This window comes from Rhineura floridana, chromosome 2, assembly GCF_030035675.1.
Source record: "Rhineura floridana isolate rRhiFlo1 chromosome 2, rRhiFlo1.hap2, whole genome shotgun sequence".
NCBI classification, from domain to species: Eukaryota; Metazoa; Chordata; class Lepidosauria; order Squamata; family Rhineuridae; genus Rhineura; species Rhineura floridana.
This window is the reverse complement of record NC_084481.1, coordinates 153143135-153160556: the sequence shown is the minus strand read 5'-3', so window position 1 is coordinate 153160556 and position 17422 is coordinate 153143135. Positions and strand designations below refer to the sequence as shown.

At 43.7% G+C, this 17422-nt stretch overlaps 1 protein-coding gene and 1 non-coding gene across 3 annotated transcripts in view; both read right to left on the bottom strand.

The window, feature by feature from the left end:
* The window catches only part of CD82 (CD82 molecule), a 99141-nt gene extending 81901 nt beyond the window's left edge, over window positions 1–17240 (bottom strand). Inside the window, exon 1 of one of the 2 annotated variants that reach the window (XM_061610827.1) lies at window positions 17118–17240. The gene's annotated coding sequence lies outside the window, so the exon portion shown is untranslated. Of the gene's footprint in view, window positions 1–15757; window positions 16127–17117 lie in introns of those variants that run through there. The other variant, XM_061610828.1, reaches the window with a different exon arrangement.
* On the bottom strand, window positions 14908–14976 carry TRNAT-UGU (transfer RNA threonine (anticodon UGU)). Its single transcript has one exon. It is a non-coding gene; the product is annotated as a tRNA-Thr (tRNA).
* Window positions 17241–17422: the final 182 nt, after the last annotated feature.

Genomic DNA, 17422 nt, shown 5'->3' with positions numbered 1-17422 from the left:
AGGAGTGGCAATTTGGGCAGACTCATATTAGTTTTGTCAGGAGACCAGACTGAAGCCTGCGGGAGGCAGCAAGGAGTCCCAGCTAGCTGAATATGACCATTTACGAGAATTCCAAATATTGAATGCAATGCAGATGAAGGTTAACTTGAACTACAGTAGTACAGGAGTATTGTGCAACACATTTGTTGCTCAGGCAGCATGCTGTAATACCAATGAAACAGTATTTACAGCTACATCAAGTTTTCACCCATGAGATTTTTCAGAGCAAGAAGGGGGCACAAAATACACTACCTCCATGTAGCTGTGTGTGTTTTAAAAGACAATTGACAATTACTGTATTCCCCTTCACTGCTATCCTGTCTTTTTGGCTTTCAGAATAGATTATCACAGTACTATATACCCAATCAGTACTATATATCTAATCAGCCTTTGCTATAGGATAGCACCAGTGGCAAACAAAGCTCTCAAATTGCCCTTACAATGAATGTGGGGAGCAGTGGGGAGAACACCTTGGCATTCAGACCAATGTTCCCTGACTTTGCCATGCAAGGGGAGGGGGGAGAGAAGCACCAAAACCAGACAGGAAATATGTTGCACTGGTCCACTGCAAAGGCATTCTCCCTCTTCCCATCCAGCAAAGACTTTACACCCCTTTATGCTCTCCTCCTCCCCCCAAAAAAATTCCCAAAAGCAGAGGGACACATTTTAAGGAGTTCAAACAGGCTTATAAAAAAAATCTCCCAGCCAAGCCTCCCTCCGCTTATTTCTAGTATTATATGTGAAATACAAGGTAGTAAACAACCAAGCTGGATAATCTGGATGTTATTCTCATGAAGGCAAGGATAAAGACATTAGGCAGCAGGTTGAAAGAAAAGTGTGTAACGTTTTCAGACTACTGTAGTCCACCAGCAGAACTCTTCCTGCTGCCCACCATGAAGAGATGTGCCTTGAACCTAACAGCCGGACTGGAGAATGTTGCAGGCAGGCACCACTGCCAACTCTGTTCAGCAACAGCTGGAGGGTCACAAGTGAGCCACCCCTGCTTTAGGAAGCCTTCTATACACAGCAGGCCGTTTCCAATTGCTACATTTAGTCCAGCCGCTATCTTTCATAGTTATCTGTTTTATACCACCAGACAGACCATGGGTCTATTTCATTGACAGGTATCAGCTTTCCAGAGTGTCCAGGAGGAATACGCCCCAGCAACATCTGAAGATGTCAAGGATTGAACTTGGGACCATTTGCATGGGGGAAGGGAGAGAAGCATGCTCAACCACCAACCTGTGGGCTTTGCCTAATGAAGCTCCTTTCAGTCTCAAGATGCTCTGAAGTTGCAGTGCTATGCACATTTATCTGGGAGTGTACCCCACTGAAATAAGCACACACAGGATTGGGCTACATTAAACCTAAAAACCCTCAGCACCCCTAATTTAGACCATGAGCTATTAACAGGCAAAACACACTTGAGCTTTGTGGTCCACCTAAGTAATCACAAACTTCAGAGATAGCCAAATACGAAGATGTATAAAGTATTCATCAAGATACCCACAGAGCCAGTTTTTAGTAAAAGGAAGGGATTCCAATGACACGTGATCAGCTGTATGTAGCTCATGCCCTCTCTAGAGCCTGAGGGGGAGGGGAGAACCTAAGGACCAGGGAAGCCAAATGAGACTCTCCAGCCCTCTGTTTGGGCCTTGAGACTCTCCTCAGGCCATGTCTCCTCCTCAGCCACAAGCCCTCTCCCCAGGCCACACCCTCACCAGCCTTACTTGGCAAGCTCCTTGAGTGTTTTCGCCTGGTTGAAATATGTCCTTGAAATCCAACAATGCATTATACAGTAGGGCCCCGCTTTACGGCGTTCCGTTTTCCGGCGTTCCACTGATGCGGCAGCTTTCAATTAGGGGAAATTCCCCGTTTTAAAGCTGATTTTGCGCTTTTGCTGCATTTTCACACAACGCAACCCATTATAGTCAATGGGTTCCACTTTACGGCGATTTCTGCTTTACGGCGGGGGCCTGGTCCCTAACCCGCCGTATAAGCGGGGCCCTACTGTACTTGCTTGGAAGGAGGGCAGAGAGTGGTGTGTGTGTAAGACTAGCTTACTGTGCAAAGGTAAAATTTGCATTTGTTGCTCCACCCACATGGCCCACAGAAGGTTGCCCAGATGGGAATGTGGCCCTTGGTCTGACAAAGGTTCCCCATCCTTGATCTAAGATGCTAATTATCATAGTCTACACTGGAAATTCACAGGTAAGCTCATAAAAAATGAAACAGCACATTCAAAATGAAGTAATTCCCCTTCTACAACCTGGATGAGCAAGAAGCATGCTTCCATCAAGTCTATCCTGCTCAATGAACCAAAGGATTCTTCAGTTACAAATCTGCACCCTTAGTTAGCCAAGATACAGTTTCTTTGGCCATCCAGTCTCAGACCCTCCACACACATTCAGTACAGCATTCAGTACAGTATTTTAGAGGGGGGGGTCAGTGTATTTATTTATAATATTTTTATACTGCTTAATATATATATATTCCCTAAGCAGGTATTGCCCTTAGAGCACTGGAGAGAGGCTTAACAAACCACATCTTATGGGTCAATTATTATCATCATCATCATCATCTTTATTTATACCCTGCCCTTTTTCCAAACTGGAACTCAAGGCGGCTTCCAGATAAAAGTAAGTACATATCATTAAGAAAATATAAAACATATAAACATATAAAAATCAGCATTAAAACAGAATTAAACTATTAAGATGTTAAAACCAATCAGACATACACTTAAAATACTGCAACCCAGTTTAAGAGCATACAAGTAAAACAATAACATACAGCACCCTCTTCAATCACTACCCTTAAATCCTTCAGTTCCAAAGGCCTGCCGGAAGAAAAAAGTCTTTAGCTGTCGGTAGAAGGACTACACAGAGGAGGCCATTCTTGCCTCCCTAGGGAGGGAGTTCCAGAGCCTAGGGGCAGCCACCGAAAAGGCCCTGTCTCGTGTAAATCTTCTGTACACCACCATATTATTTTGGGTACTGCCATTGATTCGCAGAAGTAAAGCCAATAATTTGCATCAAGAATCTACCTCTCATCTCAGTGTAAACAGTGGACTATCTCCAACTTGTTCAAGTCTTTCGGAACCACCACTAACTCAGACCTGAAAAGGCAAAGCCATCAGATTAAGAACTGCTTTTGCAAGATGTTGGCTATTCATTTTAGCTGCTGCAGCTCATGGAGCAGTCACTGTTGCCTAGTTCTCCAAAGTGCCTCTTTCTCTTCTGGAAAAGTTGCTGTGAATTCTAAACTGGTGAGTAGTTTATGCCAGGGCTGTGGAGCCGGTACACCAAACCTTCGACTCTGACTCCTCTATTTTTCTACTGTCCGACTCCGACTCCACCCAAAATTGCTTCCAACTCCACAGCCCTGGAAAGGGCTGTAAATGTCTTTTCAAATTGGAAGCTCTCATAGGAGCATTTTTATCGCTGCCTGAATATGCGCTGATCTTGGCATCACAGTATTTGTCTTCATCTGGGTCCTGTGTCATACACTGACACACAAAATGTTTTCCATCTTGAGTTTACGGTGAAATGCTCAACTACAGCTGACTTCATGGGAAGCTTCTTTGACATTTTGAATTTATATTTTAAAAAAATTGTCAATCAAAATTTATTTTGAAGTTGGAGTCGGTACATTTCTACCAACTCCGACTCCACCCAAAATTGCTTCTGACTCCACAGCCCTGGTTTATGCAACTCATTCCCTCACAATCCTGTGCAAATTAGGTCACTTAAAGTAAGAATGCTTATGGAATCTACCTATGCTGGATCCACCAGATTCCAAGATTTTGCTTTACCAGATATGTTTGCCAAACTCAAGAGTGTCAGAATCCACAGAATCTAGAGGTGTACTTCTGGGATTCTGCAATATATTTTTTAAAAGTTGTCTTAAATTTTTGTTTCAAGATTAAGAAGTTGCTTAATTAAAATGTTGCATTATAGAATGGGGAATGGCTGGAAGAAATAAAAACCTATTCCCACAGGAGTGCAAACAATGGGGGAATTTTGGTTTAAGTTATTATTGTGAAGAGACATGTACATGATCTATAACCAACATTCCAAACTCCACAACCCCTACCAGCATTCAAACTGAGTGGGAGTGGAAACCTGAAGGATACTAAATGTCAAAACAGAGTGGAACCAAGGGAATCAGTTCATTCCTACATAAAAAGAATTACAGTTTTAAACAACCATTAAGTCCATCAGGAGGGTTGCCGCCTGTCCATTTTTTGCTGGGACAATATACCTGTCCCTCAATGAATGCATTCCTTTTTTTAAAAAAAAAAAGCCATTTAACCTAGGTTTTATGGGGCTCTGGGTTCTTCCAACCCTATACTTGGCCCAGAGAGCACAAGCATTGCTCCATCCCACAGCCGACAGCTCTGTAAAAATGCCTTAATCTCAAAAGCACTCATCACATCATGGAAATAATGGAAGTGATACAAGCATCTTGCAGAAGCTTCTGTATTCAAAATTTGCTTCTGGAAGAAGAGGTGAAGTCCACAATAGCTACAAGTGAACTTGCATGTTAAATATGGGTGTTCTGAAAAGCATGCAACATATGTTTTTACAATTAATCCAGTTCTATACCAAACTTTACAAGGTTGTACAATACATAGTGCTGATATATGGAGTACTGTGTCCTCCACAAAATAATTTTTGACACCGGGCAACTTCCCTGATGACAAGCCAGTTATAAGGCAGCCAACAAAAAAGTGTTTAGATTTGAAATAAAAGTTCCATGAAACAGTGATGTTTTTGGGGGGAGAAGGAAGAAATGGCACCACTATCTAGAGGCACGATTCAGACTTTCTTCTAGAGCCATCTATGAGTAGAGAAGAAGCTAGAAGTGATATACATATACACAGAACATGATACCAAAATGGCCTCCCAGAAATTTTCTATTCCATTTGCAGGGAGCAAAATTGGGGAGGAAGAGGAGCATTCTCCAAATATTCTCTGGAGGGAGAATTTTCCAACAGATTTGGAATGGTAGAAAAATTCTCAGAAATTCTTCTGATCAATTTTGGCTCATAAAATACTGAATGATCCATTTTGGCTCCAGTTAAATATCGAATGGAACAATGGGTGGAATCCAGTGTAGCACTAACTGACTTGTTCTGTTACTGCATATGGGGGGGTGAGGCACCCAGGGAGCAAAAGAGGCAGGAAGAGGTGGGAAGCTCCATTGCGCAAGTGAAAATCCTCATACGGATGGGAGTTGGATACTGCCCTATGTTAGTTCATACTTGTGGATGAAGGAAGCAGTGGGAGAAGATGATTCGAAGGTGTAGGGGGCTTTTCACTAAATATTCTCTAGGGGTGCCAAAATCATCCAGTAGTTTGAAAGAAGCCCAGAAGAAAATCCAGAAATAGAAAATTCTTTTTGATAAATTTTGGCTATTTTTAAATAGCTCAGAAGAGTCGCTCCCTCCCCGTTTCTGCCCCACTGCTTGTGCTTAGATAGCTTAAGAACATAAGAACATAAGAAGAGCCTGCTGGATCAGGCCAGTGGCCCATCTAGTCCAGCATCCTGTTCTCACAGTGGCCAACCAGGTGCCTGGGGGAAGCCCGCAAGCAGGACCTGAGTGCAAGAACACTCTCCCCTCCTGAGGCTTCCGGCAACTGGTTTTCAGAAGCATGCTGCCTCTGACTAGGGTAGCAGAGCACAGCCATCATGGCTAGTAGCCATTGATAGCCCTGTCCTCCATGAATTTGTCTAATCTTCTTTTAAAGCCGTCCAAGCTGGTGGCCATTACTGCATCTTGTGGGAGCAAATTCCATAGTTTAACTATGCGCTGAGTAAAGAAGTACTTCCTTTTGTCTGTCCTGAATCTTCCAACATTCAGCTTCTTTGAATGTCCACGAGTTCTAGTATTATGAGAGAGGGAGAAGAACTTTTCTCTATCCACTTTCTCAATGCCATGCATAATTTTATACACTTCTATCATGTGTCCTCTGACCCGCCTTTTCTCTAAACTAAAAAGCCCCAAATGCTGCAACCTTTCCTTGTAAGGGAGTCGCTCCATCCCCTTGATCATTCTGGTTGCCCTCTTCTGAACCTTTTCCAACTCTATAATATCCTTTTTGAGATGAGGCGACCAGAACTGTACACAGTATTCCAAATGCGGCCGCACCATAGATTTATACAACGGCATGATGATATCGGCTGTTTTATTTTCAATACCTTTCCTAATTATCGCTAGCATGGAATTTGCCTTTTTCACAGCTGCCGCACACTGGGTCAACATTTTCATCGTGCTGTCCACTACAACCCCGAGGTCTCTCTCCTGGTCGGTCACCGCCAGTTCAGACCCCATGAGCGTATATGTGAAATTCAGATTTTTTGCTCCAATATGCATAATTTTACACTTGTTTATATTGAATTGCATTTGCCATTTTTCTGCCCATTCACTCAGTTTGGAGAGGTCTTTTTGGAGCTCTTCGCAATCCCTTTTTGTTTTAACAACCCTGAACAATTTAGTGTCATCAGCAAACTTGGCCACTTCACTGCTCACTCCTAATTCTAGGTCATTAATGAACAAGTTGAAAAGTACAGGTCCCAATACCGATCCTTGAGGGACTCCACTTTCTACAGCCCTCCATTGGGAGAACTGTCCGTTTAGTCCTACTCTCTGCTTTCTGCTTCTTAACCAATTTCTTATCCACAAGAGGACCTCTCCTCTTATTCCATGACTGCTAAGCTTCCTCAGAAGCCTTTGATGAGGTACCTTGTCAAACGCTTTTTGAAAATCTAAGTACACTATGTCCACTGGATCACCTCTATCTATATGCTTGTTGACACTCTCAAAGAATTCTAATAGGTTACTGAGACAGGACTTTCCCTTGCAGAAGCCATGCTGGCTCTGCTTCAGCAAGGCTTGTTCTTCTATGTGCTTAGTTAATCTAGCTTTAATAATACTTTCTACCAGTTTTCCAGGGACAGAAGTTAAGCTAACTGGCCTGTAATTGCCGGGATCCCCTCTGGATCCCTTTTTGAAGATTGGCGTTACATTTGCCACTTTCCAGTCCTCAGGCACGGAGGAGGACCCAAGGGACAAGTTACATATTTTAGTTAGCAGATCAGCAATTTCACCTTTGAGTTCTTTGAGAACTCTCGGGTGGATGCCATCCGGGCCCGGTGATTTGTCAGTTTTTATATTGTCCATTAAGCTTAGAACTTCCTCTCTCGTTACCACTATTTGTCTCAGTTCCTCAGAATCCCTTCCTGCAAATGTTAGTTCAGGTTCAGGGATCTGCCCTATATCTTCCACTGTGAAGACAGATGCAAAGAATTCATTTAGCTTCTCTGCAATCTCCTTATCGTTCTTTAGGACACCTTTGACTCCCTTATCATCCAAGGGTCCAATTGTCTCCCTAGATGGTCTCCTGCTTTTAATGTATTTATAGAATTTTTTGTTGTTGGTTTTTATGTTCTTAGCAATGTGCTCCTCAAATTCTTTTTTAGCATCCCTTATTGTCTTCTTGCATTTCTTTTGCCAGAGTTTGTGTTCTTTTTTATTTTCTTCATTTGGACAAGACTTCCATTTTTTGAAGGAAGACTTTTTGCCTCTAAGAGCTTCCTTGACTTTGCTCGTTAACCATGCTGGCATCTTCTTGGCCCTGGCGGTACCTTTCCTGATCTGCAGTATGCACTCCAGTTGATCTTCTAATATAGTGTTTTTAAACAACTTCCAAGCATTTTCGAGTGATGTGACCCTCTGGACTTTGTTTTTCAGCTTTCTTTTTACCAATCCCCTCATTTTTGTGAAGTTTCCGCTTTTGAAGTCAAATGTGACCGTGTTGGATTTTCTTGGCAATTGGCCAGTTACATGTATGTTTAATTTAATAGCACTGTGGTCACTGCTCCCAATCGGTTCAACAACACTTACATCTCGCACCAGGTCCCGGTCCCCACTGAGGATTAAGTCCAGGGTTGCCGTCCCTCTGGTCGGTTCCATGACCAACTGGTCTAGGGAATAGTCATTTAGAATATCTAGAAACTTTGCTTCTTTGTCATGACTGGAACACATATGCAGCCAGTCTATGTCCGGGTAGTTGAAGTCACCCATTACTACCACATTTCCTAGTTTGGATGCTTCCTCAATTTCATATCTCATCTCCAGGTCTCCCTGAGCATTTTGATCAGGGGGACGATAGATCGTTCCCAGTATTAAGTCCCTCCTGGGGCATGGTATCACCACCCACAACGATTCTGTGGAGGAGTCTGCCTCTTTTGGGGTTTCGAGCTTGCTGGATTCAATGCCTTCTTTCACGTACAGAGCGACTCCGCCACCAATACGTCCTTCCCTGTCCTTCCATTATAGTTTATATCCAGGGATAACCATATCCCACTGGTTTTCTCCATTCCACCAGGTCTCCGTTATGCTCACTATATCAATGCTCTCCTCTAAGACCAAGCACTCCAGTTCTCCCATCTTGGTTCCCTCTGCTAATGGTCTACACACTTCAGTCTAAGCAGATGGAGGTTTCCTGCATGAGCCAATCCTTTTCCAGCATCCTGCCACCCCCCATCTTCAGCACGCCATCCCTTTTTTTGGCAGAGACAAGTGCAGAATCTGAAGTTTAAGAATTATGTGTAGGAAAGCCTGAAGCAAAACAAAGGAAGAGTGGCAACCTTCTTATATTAAGGTATTTGAATTGTCTCCCAGTGTTGCCCAACTCAGTCTCTGTTAAAATCAGCCTTAGCAATATAGCTCGCTATAGTTCCTCACTCTTGCTTCTTTTAACTTTCATTTGGAAAATATTTAAAACCTAGCCAAAGATCTGGAAGTTATTAGATAATTAGCAGCGGCTAAAATGGCTCTGTACTGTTCCCCTGCAGGGAAAGAGGGAAGTTTTGCATAGCAAACTGTCTCTCACACATGCATTTTTTAATTATTGCCATATGGAGCTCCCCTTCCTGCATGCTCCAAGGGCTAAAGCTTTCAATAACAGGGTTTTAACACTATTTTGCCCACAGACCCAACTATCATAATGACAATTATGGCTAAAGAAAACAACCCATAATACAGATTATGCACAGGTGTTTTTTTAGCATCTGGGTACAAATCCTTCACCTACTAATGTAGCCACCATCTCTTGTTATCTCTTTCATTCCTCATATTAAGCCTTGTTCAGTATATGCTTCGGACTTTGTTATTACAATACAGAACTTTGAAGCAATAAAAGTTCCTTAACCAAGCTGTTTTTGACAGAGGCTCTAAACACTCATATTTTCATCTAAGTTCTATAGCCACAAAACTCCAAGTACTGAGTAGGAAATGGGCAGACTTCTGAATTCTCTTCAACTTCCCATGAGGGATTAAGGTTAGGGCTAGGAGAAGTAGAAGGATCTGAGAGTACAGACCAGGATATCGTACTCCTGCATAAACTGACAGTATGTATAGGGCAGCCTTCCCCAACATGGTATCGAAAACATCTGAAGGACACAACTTCCAGCATCCCCGACCAGTGGCCATGCTGGCTGGCACTGATGGGAGTTGGAATTCAAAACATCTGGGGGGCACCAGGTTGACTGGCTGGTTTAGGACCCTCTAATGCAAGTTCTTGTAATGAAGTGTGGGATCAGGATACTGTACTTGCAGAATTCAATATTGTTCCCCGTTCCCCTGTATTATAACATGCTCCATTCTTATGGCCCTAGAACTCAACCACAAGAAGCCAACCACAAGAACGCTACGCTGTTTTATAAGGAGTTGACAAGATCAAACATAGAAGCATTTAATACATGCAAGTAGTCGAAGGCTTCCCAAGTTAAAAACAGGTCAGGTAGCAAGTGATGAGAAATGCACCAGCCTGAAACCCTGGAGAACTGCTGCAAGCCAAGGGCTTAGTTCAGTAGTAGAGGATATGCTTTGCATGCAGAAGGACCCAGGATTAACCCTCAGCATCTCCAGCTAGGGCTGGGAATGTCCCCTTTCTGAAGTCCTGGAGAGCCATTGGTCGTCAATATAAACAGTACTGAGCTAAATGCACCAATGATCTGACTCTGTGTAAGGCAGCCTCTTATATTCCCTGGGGGCTAGCCTGTGGCCCACCAGATGTTGCTGAACTACAATTCCCTTCATGGCTATTGGCCATGCTTACAGAGGCTGAGGGAAGACGTAGTTCAGCAACATCCACAAGGTCACAGATTTGCCATTCCCGGAATTGACCTCTGAATGCATTTCCTGAGAATCATCCCCGGAATTGACCTCTGAATGCATCTCCTGGGAATCATCCCTGGAATTGACCTCTGAATGCATCTCCTGGGAATCATCCCCGGAATTGACCATTTTATCAGGTACTTATAGCTTTAGTATGGGATGAGGCCCAAGGGATTAAGTGAAAGCTCCTTTCACATCTACACAACCACCACCCTGCTGCTAAAATTGAAGTGTGTCCCCCCCACTTCAAATGAGCGCTCTTTATTTAAGTCAGAAAAGCATACACAGGAAATGTTTATAGGTTTTATTAGGTATGGCCTTGGCTGGCCCTCAGAGGGCTCAGCACACAATAGTCAGGGGAACAGCCAAAGTCAGCTTGAGCTCTGACCCTAAAAGGGCTGAGATGATCTCTTGTTTCATTCCCAGGAAATGTTTCTATGTAGTGGAAGCTAGATATGCCATCCTTGAAACACAGAAATGGGAGAGGCAAAGAACACACAGTTTGAGGAAACGTTTAGCTAGACTTCTATTTAGCTAATGCAGTGTAGGTCAACCTTCCCCAACCTAATGCTCTCCAGATGCTTACGACTTCTATTCCAATCAGCATGGCCAATGGACAGGTTTAGTACATCATCAAGGATATCAATCTGGGGATGGCAGGCATAGGCAGTTCTTTTCATTGACGAGGTCCTACAGCACAAATAATGTGTATGTTTGTCCTAGCAGGTAGAAGACGAGACAACTGCATTTCAAGTAATACTACTGCATGACAATGAACATTAAGTCTCTCAATCACCATTCTTCAGTTTCTTTTTCCAAGGTCTCAGTTATAATGCTTCCTATTATTTACATAGGTGCAACATGGAAACAGTCGGCCTTTATGCTTCAAGTATCACCATTTGAGCTAGGAAAGTCCAAAGGAAAGTCCCTCCATTGCTTGAAGCCCAGATAAAGTTTTCTGCATTAGATTTCTGAACATTTTTTTCCATATGCTGTGGCATGGGCAAATGGTCTAAAACCTTCGAGTCTAGAGTTTCTCAACTCAAGAGCATCCACTTGTAGCCATGTGAAGGAAAGGCGCAGCACAGTTGGAAGAAGGAAGAAATCGTAGTTCACCCTTCCCATTCCATTTCCCATGTTACTGTGGCATGCTTTATCCACAGCGCCCTTCACACATTAAACATAAGTGTGGGACTGCTGGATCAGACCAAAGGACCATCTAGTCCCTGTTCTCACAGTGGCCAACGAGACACCCAGGGGAAGCCTATAAGCAGTACATGAACACAACAACACTTTCCCAACTTGTGCTCCTCAGCAACTGGTATTCAGAGGCACACTGCCACCAATACTACAGGTAGTACACAGACATCATGGCTGGTAGCCATCAATAGCCTTATGCTAAGCTTCCTCAGGAATCTTTGATATGGGATTATCAAAAGCTTTTTGAAAGTCTAAATACACAATGTCTACTCACCACCTGTATCCATATGCATACTGACACTGTCAAAGAACTGTAAAAGGTTAGTGAGACATAACTTACCTTTGGAACAGCCATGCTGGTTCTGCTTCAGCAAGACTTGTTCTTCTATATGCTTGATAATTCTCTTTAATAATGCTTTCTATTTTCCCAGAACAGATGTTAAGCTAACTGGCCTGTAACTTCCTGGATACCCCCCATATCTTTTTTAAAATTCTATATCAGCATTGTTAGAAACTGAGTAGGACTAGCTTTCACCCTGTGAATTAGCCCTAAAAATGTTACAAGGATGGTTATACCCATAGATAAATGAATATCAATGAATGAAATCAATTTAGGTCCTGGGTTCTCATGCCTGTGCCTATAGTCTCCTGTGCACCAAATCCCTTAGTGCTGGGACAGCAGGATACTAAACACATTGCACCTGACATATCCCTTATACTCTGTATGCCACTTCATGTGCCCTGGTGCAAACCACTGTTCTATCTAACCCAGCATATCTAGTTCAGCTTTAGTGCTTGCAACTTAATGGTGGCAATTCAGAAAATAATACAAACCATCATCATCTTACTACTGCTACAACAATACAGGTTTCACAGACTGATCACCATGTTAGCATACCGAGTCATTGAATATGGTACTTTAGAGCAAAAGAAGGGGAGAAAACCAAGAACTCCAACACGCTGATTGGGGGAAGAGGAGAAGAGTGGAAAGGAAAGAAGTTAAAGACAAGATAGTAAGGCCCAAGAATCACTAGAGGATGCATAGGAAGGAATAGATACCACAGACAGCAAGACTTTTCTACTCTTGAACTAGAACACCAATTGCCTAAGAGAAAGGAAAAGCCTGTCGCCAGGTACGAGCTAATCGATCTATAAGAAGGATGGCAGGTATTCAATTGGGACAAAGAAGCTATGCAAAGTCCCAATACCTTTTGCAGTTAGGACATATGCCAAGTTTACCAATGATTTGCTTACACAATTTCTTATATAGGCAATTTAACTCAGCATTGTTCAGAAGTCCACCATTGTTCAGAAGTCCACCATTGTTCAGAAGTCCACCATTGTTCAGAAGTCCACCATTGTTCAGAAGTCCACCATTGTTCCTCAGATCACCTCCATACCTGAGAACTGGAAAGTGGCCCGTGTACTGCCAATGTTTAAAAAGGGATCTAGGGGGGATCCCAGAAATTACAGACAGTTAGCTTAATGTCTGTCCTTGGAAAACTGGTAAAGAGAAGTAACCAAGCATATCAAGATCTGGCCTTGCTGAAGCAGAGCCAGCATAGCTTCTGGAAGGGTAAGTAAGTGTCTTACTAACCAATTAGAGTTCTTTGAGAGTGTCAGCAAGCATATTGATAGAGGTGATCCTAGTGTAATTGGGCTACAGTGGAGTTTAGAATACTGCAGAGTGTGGATTCCACTTCTCCATTAGGATTCATATATTCCGCTGTAACAGAGTGAACCAATTTAAGTTCTATGTGCATTCAGATGGACATTTCCAGTTTATTATGGCAACTAATAACCATCAGGTACACTATATTCAGTGTAGGTGTCTGGAGCTGCTTGATAAGATTACAATGGATATTATAACTTTTACCCTAAACATAAATGGAAAGCTGCAAACTGCAGTGCTGGGAGCACTGCATGCTTTCACAATAGCAGGGCATCCCATAGGATCCAGGAAATCCTTGAGTAAAGAAGGAGTACTTGCTCATGTCATAGCCTTCTTCCTGATGAGACTCCTCAATGCTGTCAAAAACCAGGAGACCATATAGGCCATCTGAAAAAGCAGGGTCACCAGGGAGACTATTGCCTTTGGTCTGTAAGCCTTATGTGCTCTTTTACAGCAGGTTTTTGCCTTGCATGGTGTCCATGGAGTAGGCACAATATCAGGAAGTTCCTTGACTTTCAGTTACATTCCTCAGAAGCATCCAGCACTAGCCAGTGGCCAAGTCCGTCCATAAAACAGCAGAGCCAACCATTAGCTCTTGAAGTTTCCACTTCAGCTCTATGCTTCCGTGGCAAGCTGGAGTTCTCAGCCAAGAAGCATCCAAGAGCAGCATGCGAGAGGCAGATAGAAGGCTCTTCAAGCCAACACTAAATTGATAAGATACAATTCAATCCCAGACACCATAGTATTTTATTTATTTATTAAATTTATATCCCGGCCTTCCTCCCAGTAGGAGCCCAGGGCGGCAAGTTAGTATATCAAGTTAATAGCATATGGAGATTTCAATGCAGCCACAAATTAAAGGCCTGGTTAACCAGTGAAAGATTAACTGGAAGGAACAAACAAAGCCTGGTACGTACAAGGGCCAAGCAACTAAAGAAGAAAACACATAAATCCACATATTAAGAGGGAGTATGCAACCTAGCAAGGAAGTAAGATGTTTAGTGGAATATGTTGTAGGCTTCAGGGGACCCAAACTTACAAAGAGCCAGACTCAATCAGGCCAAAAGCTTAAGTCCAGCAGTCTATTCTCACAGTGGCCAGATGCCTATGGGAAGTTCAAAGATCATATGGAGAACTTTCCTTCATTCAAGCCATATCTGAGGTCTCTCCTCACATTCTTGCACCATCTGGATAGTTGTGTACCTCAAACAAAGCAGGAAGGGATCACAGAGATGTCAGCTTCAAAGAATTCAGTTTAGGAAGGCAAAACCTGAGAACTTTGCTTGTGTAAGCTACCACCCTATATTATCAGCTAACACTCAAAGGCACCAGTCTGCTAGTCAGAAAATTAATTTTCCATTCCCATATTCGAAGCTGAAGAAGAAAACCCCTATTGTCAAGCATCCCAGAGCATTTCCTCAAGCATGTCAACACCATTACATCCCACTTCCAATGCAATGGCACACATGATACAGGTCCTCAAGGAACTAGAAGGGCAATGGTTGTAAATGATACTAAGTAGTTCAGGCTGACAGCTGAAAAGAACAGTATTTCTACCTCCCAACACATCAGGCTATACATTTGCTTTGGCCAGATCAATCCATGGCGCTGTCACTTTGGCATCCTTTACCACACAGGCCATGACAACAGAGCACAAAGTAAGAAGTTGCGCACTGGCAGAAAATGGGCTCAGAACATAGGAAGCTGGCCAATACAGAGTCAGGCCATTGGTGCATCTAGCTCAGTAATGTCTACACTGACTGGCAGTGGCTCTCCAGGATTTCAGGCAAGGTTCTCTCCCAACCCTACAAAGAGATGCCAGGGATTGAACCTGGAACCTTCTGCATACAAAGCAGATGCTCTTCCACTGAGCTACTCCCATTCCCTTCTGCAAGAAAACATCAGCATTTCAGATTAAAACATTTTATCAGAGCTCTCTCCTTCTCCAACTTCTGATAAAATGCTCACACAACAGAGCTTGCTTGCCCATAATACAGCTCCATGCTAGAGACTTGGCAAAGCATTGGAATCCAACAGCTGCAATCAACACAAGAAAGCCTTCTGGACAGTTTAGCTCTGTTCGCAATACACATTTTCCATCATGACCCTAACAATCCCAAGCTTCTTTTCTGTGAGCAATGCATGCACATGCACACCCACCCCTGAACACAAATGCTACACAAAAGCAAGCTAAGCACAACTGCCACAGAAGCTCACTCTCAATGATTTGATTACCAAGATATGGTTTTACAGATAAAACCAATCCAAACACTGTGGCAGCCCACATGAGCAGTTGTGCCTGTCTTGGAGGCAAACCTTTTAGATGGTCCCCTTTAACTAAACTACTACATACTGGCAGGCTTTCCAAAAGGGGTGATCTGGCTTCTAACTGCTTCCAAGACAAGCTAGAGAAAAGATTGACAAACTAGGCCCTGTCTCAAAGAATCCCTTGTCGGAATTCTATTGAGTTGCATAGCAGAGCGGAGAGTTTTGAGCGAGCTTATGTGTCCCTAGCTACCCTTTTTAACCCCATGCAGCCTCAACCCACCAAATTGGAGTTGAACCTCATACATTCCAACATCCCTAATGTGACTATTTTGGGGGTTATTTCCCTTGGAAACAAAAAGTTTCCATGAACCCAGCTGTCACTCTGGTCATACCTTATGAGCAGAGTTCTCCCTCCATGCCCAGTGCTAGTTCCTCCACTCTGCAGTCTGAGGACACCACCACTTCATGCTGCCACACAGCTGCGTCATTGCCTCTCCCAGCTCACACATGCATCTCTTCAAGGCCAGGCTGATGTCTTTTCATTCATCTTTGGAGAAGAGGAGTAAGCCCACGCTTTGGCATTCAAACACAGCAAGTCTGGCCATAGACTGTACTTCTGCCTTCTGGCTAAAAGACGACATCGTTTTGGTATGTCTTGCGGCAAGAGGTGCTTTCTAACAACAGCTGGAGACACCACATTCTCCAAAACCAAGATTAAGAGGCAGCTTCAGGCGAAACGAGATTCTGAATTAAGAAGAGGACTGCAGAATTAAAAAAAAAAAGTCCTGCTTCACGTAGGAGAACTCTGGACTTTGCTTCTGCACAGAAAGCCACTTTCATTCCACTCCCATTATCACACAATAGCAGCAGTCTTTACCTGGAAAGTCCCTTTCACTTACAGGGCAAACATTTCCCAGTACTGCCTCTCTATGTGGGGAAATTTTCATGTTGAACCTCTAACAGCTATTAAAAGAAGCAGGAACCTGTCACAGAATAACCCACGACAACACAAAGCTGCCCCCTATTACTTCCTTCCTAGAAGAAACCTACCACAGTCCCATTTACTCACTGCCAATACAAAATTTTAAAAACAAAGGAAAATTAATCCCTAGGATTAATTAACCACTAAACAGAGGAAAGAAAGGTAGAAGAGACAAAAAGTGAGAGAGAGGGGATGGGAGTGAAAGTCGAGGGCTCCTGTTTTAGTATTGATTATCAATCTAGCTCTCCCAATTGAGGACGTGGCCCCTCTGCCCCCCCTCCCGCTGCATCAATAGCGTCAACATTACCCTCAGGTGCCCACAGAAAGTGGGAAACCCCTTCATAATAACTCGACTAGGGAAGGAATACCGTCATGTGAGAACCCCAGAGAGGTGATCAGCCAGGCCACCCAGCAGCATCTCCCGAAACCCCAAATGGGTCTATCGTGTCACACACACACACCAGTATTTCTATAGGACGGGGAGGGAAGAGAGAGAGAGAGGGAAGAGAGAGAGAGGGAAGAGAAGGGAGACCAACAAACCCGAGAAAAGAAAAAAGGCGAGAAGATTTTTCTCCAGCTAATAAAGATCTGGAAAAGGAAAAAAACGTTTCTTCGATCTAAAGCGGAGATAAAAAGAACCCACGACCCTCCCCAACCTCGTTCCTTAACCTGGCTTGATAAATACGTACCCCCCGCCTCCCCAGTCAAAATTCACAGACTCCCGCAATCCCGTCGGGAAAAAAACCCAGAAGAAACGGAATCTTGGTTACCTGCAACGGACGCTGCGCCTTGCCTAGCCTTCGTGCCGCGGAAAATGCAACTCGATGTGGCTTCGGCCAGGTTTGGCTTCGCTTCTCATGCCCAGCTGCTTCCAGCCCTCCTCATCAGGAGGAGTCAGCAGCAGCAGCAACGGCCAACCCCCTGGGGCAGCCCAGAGCCGCCTCGCACGCTTAACCCTTTGCTTGCCCGAGGGAAATAAGCAGCGCCGCCCTTCCTGCGAGCAGAACAAGCCCACAGGCTGAGAAGCGAAAGCAAGGCGAGCCGAAGGTCCTTGCACTTTATGGTTCCACGTCTC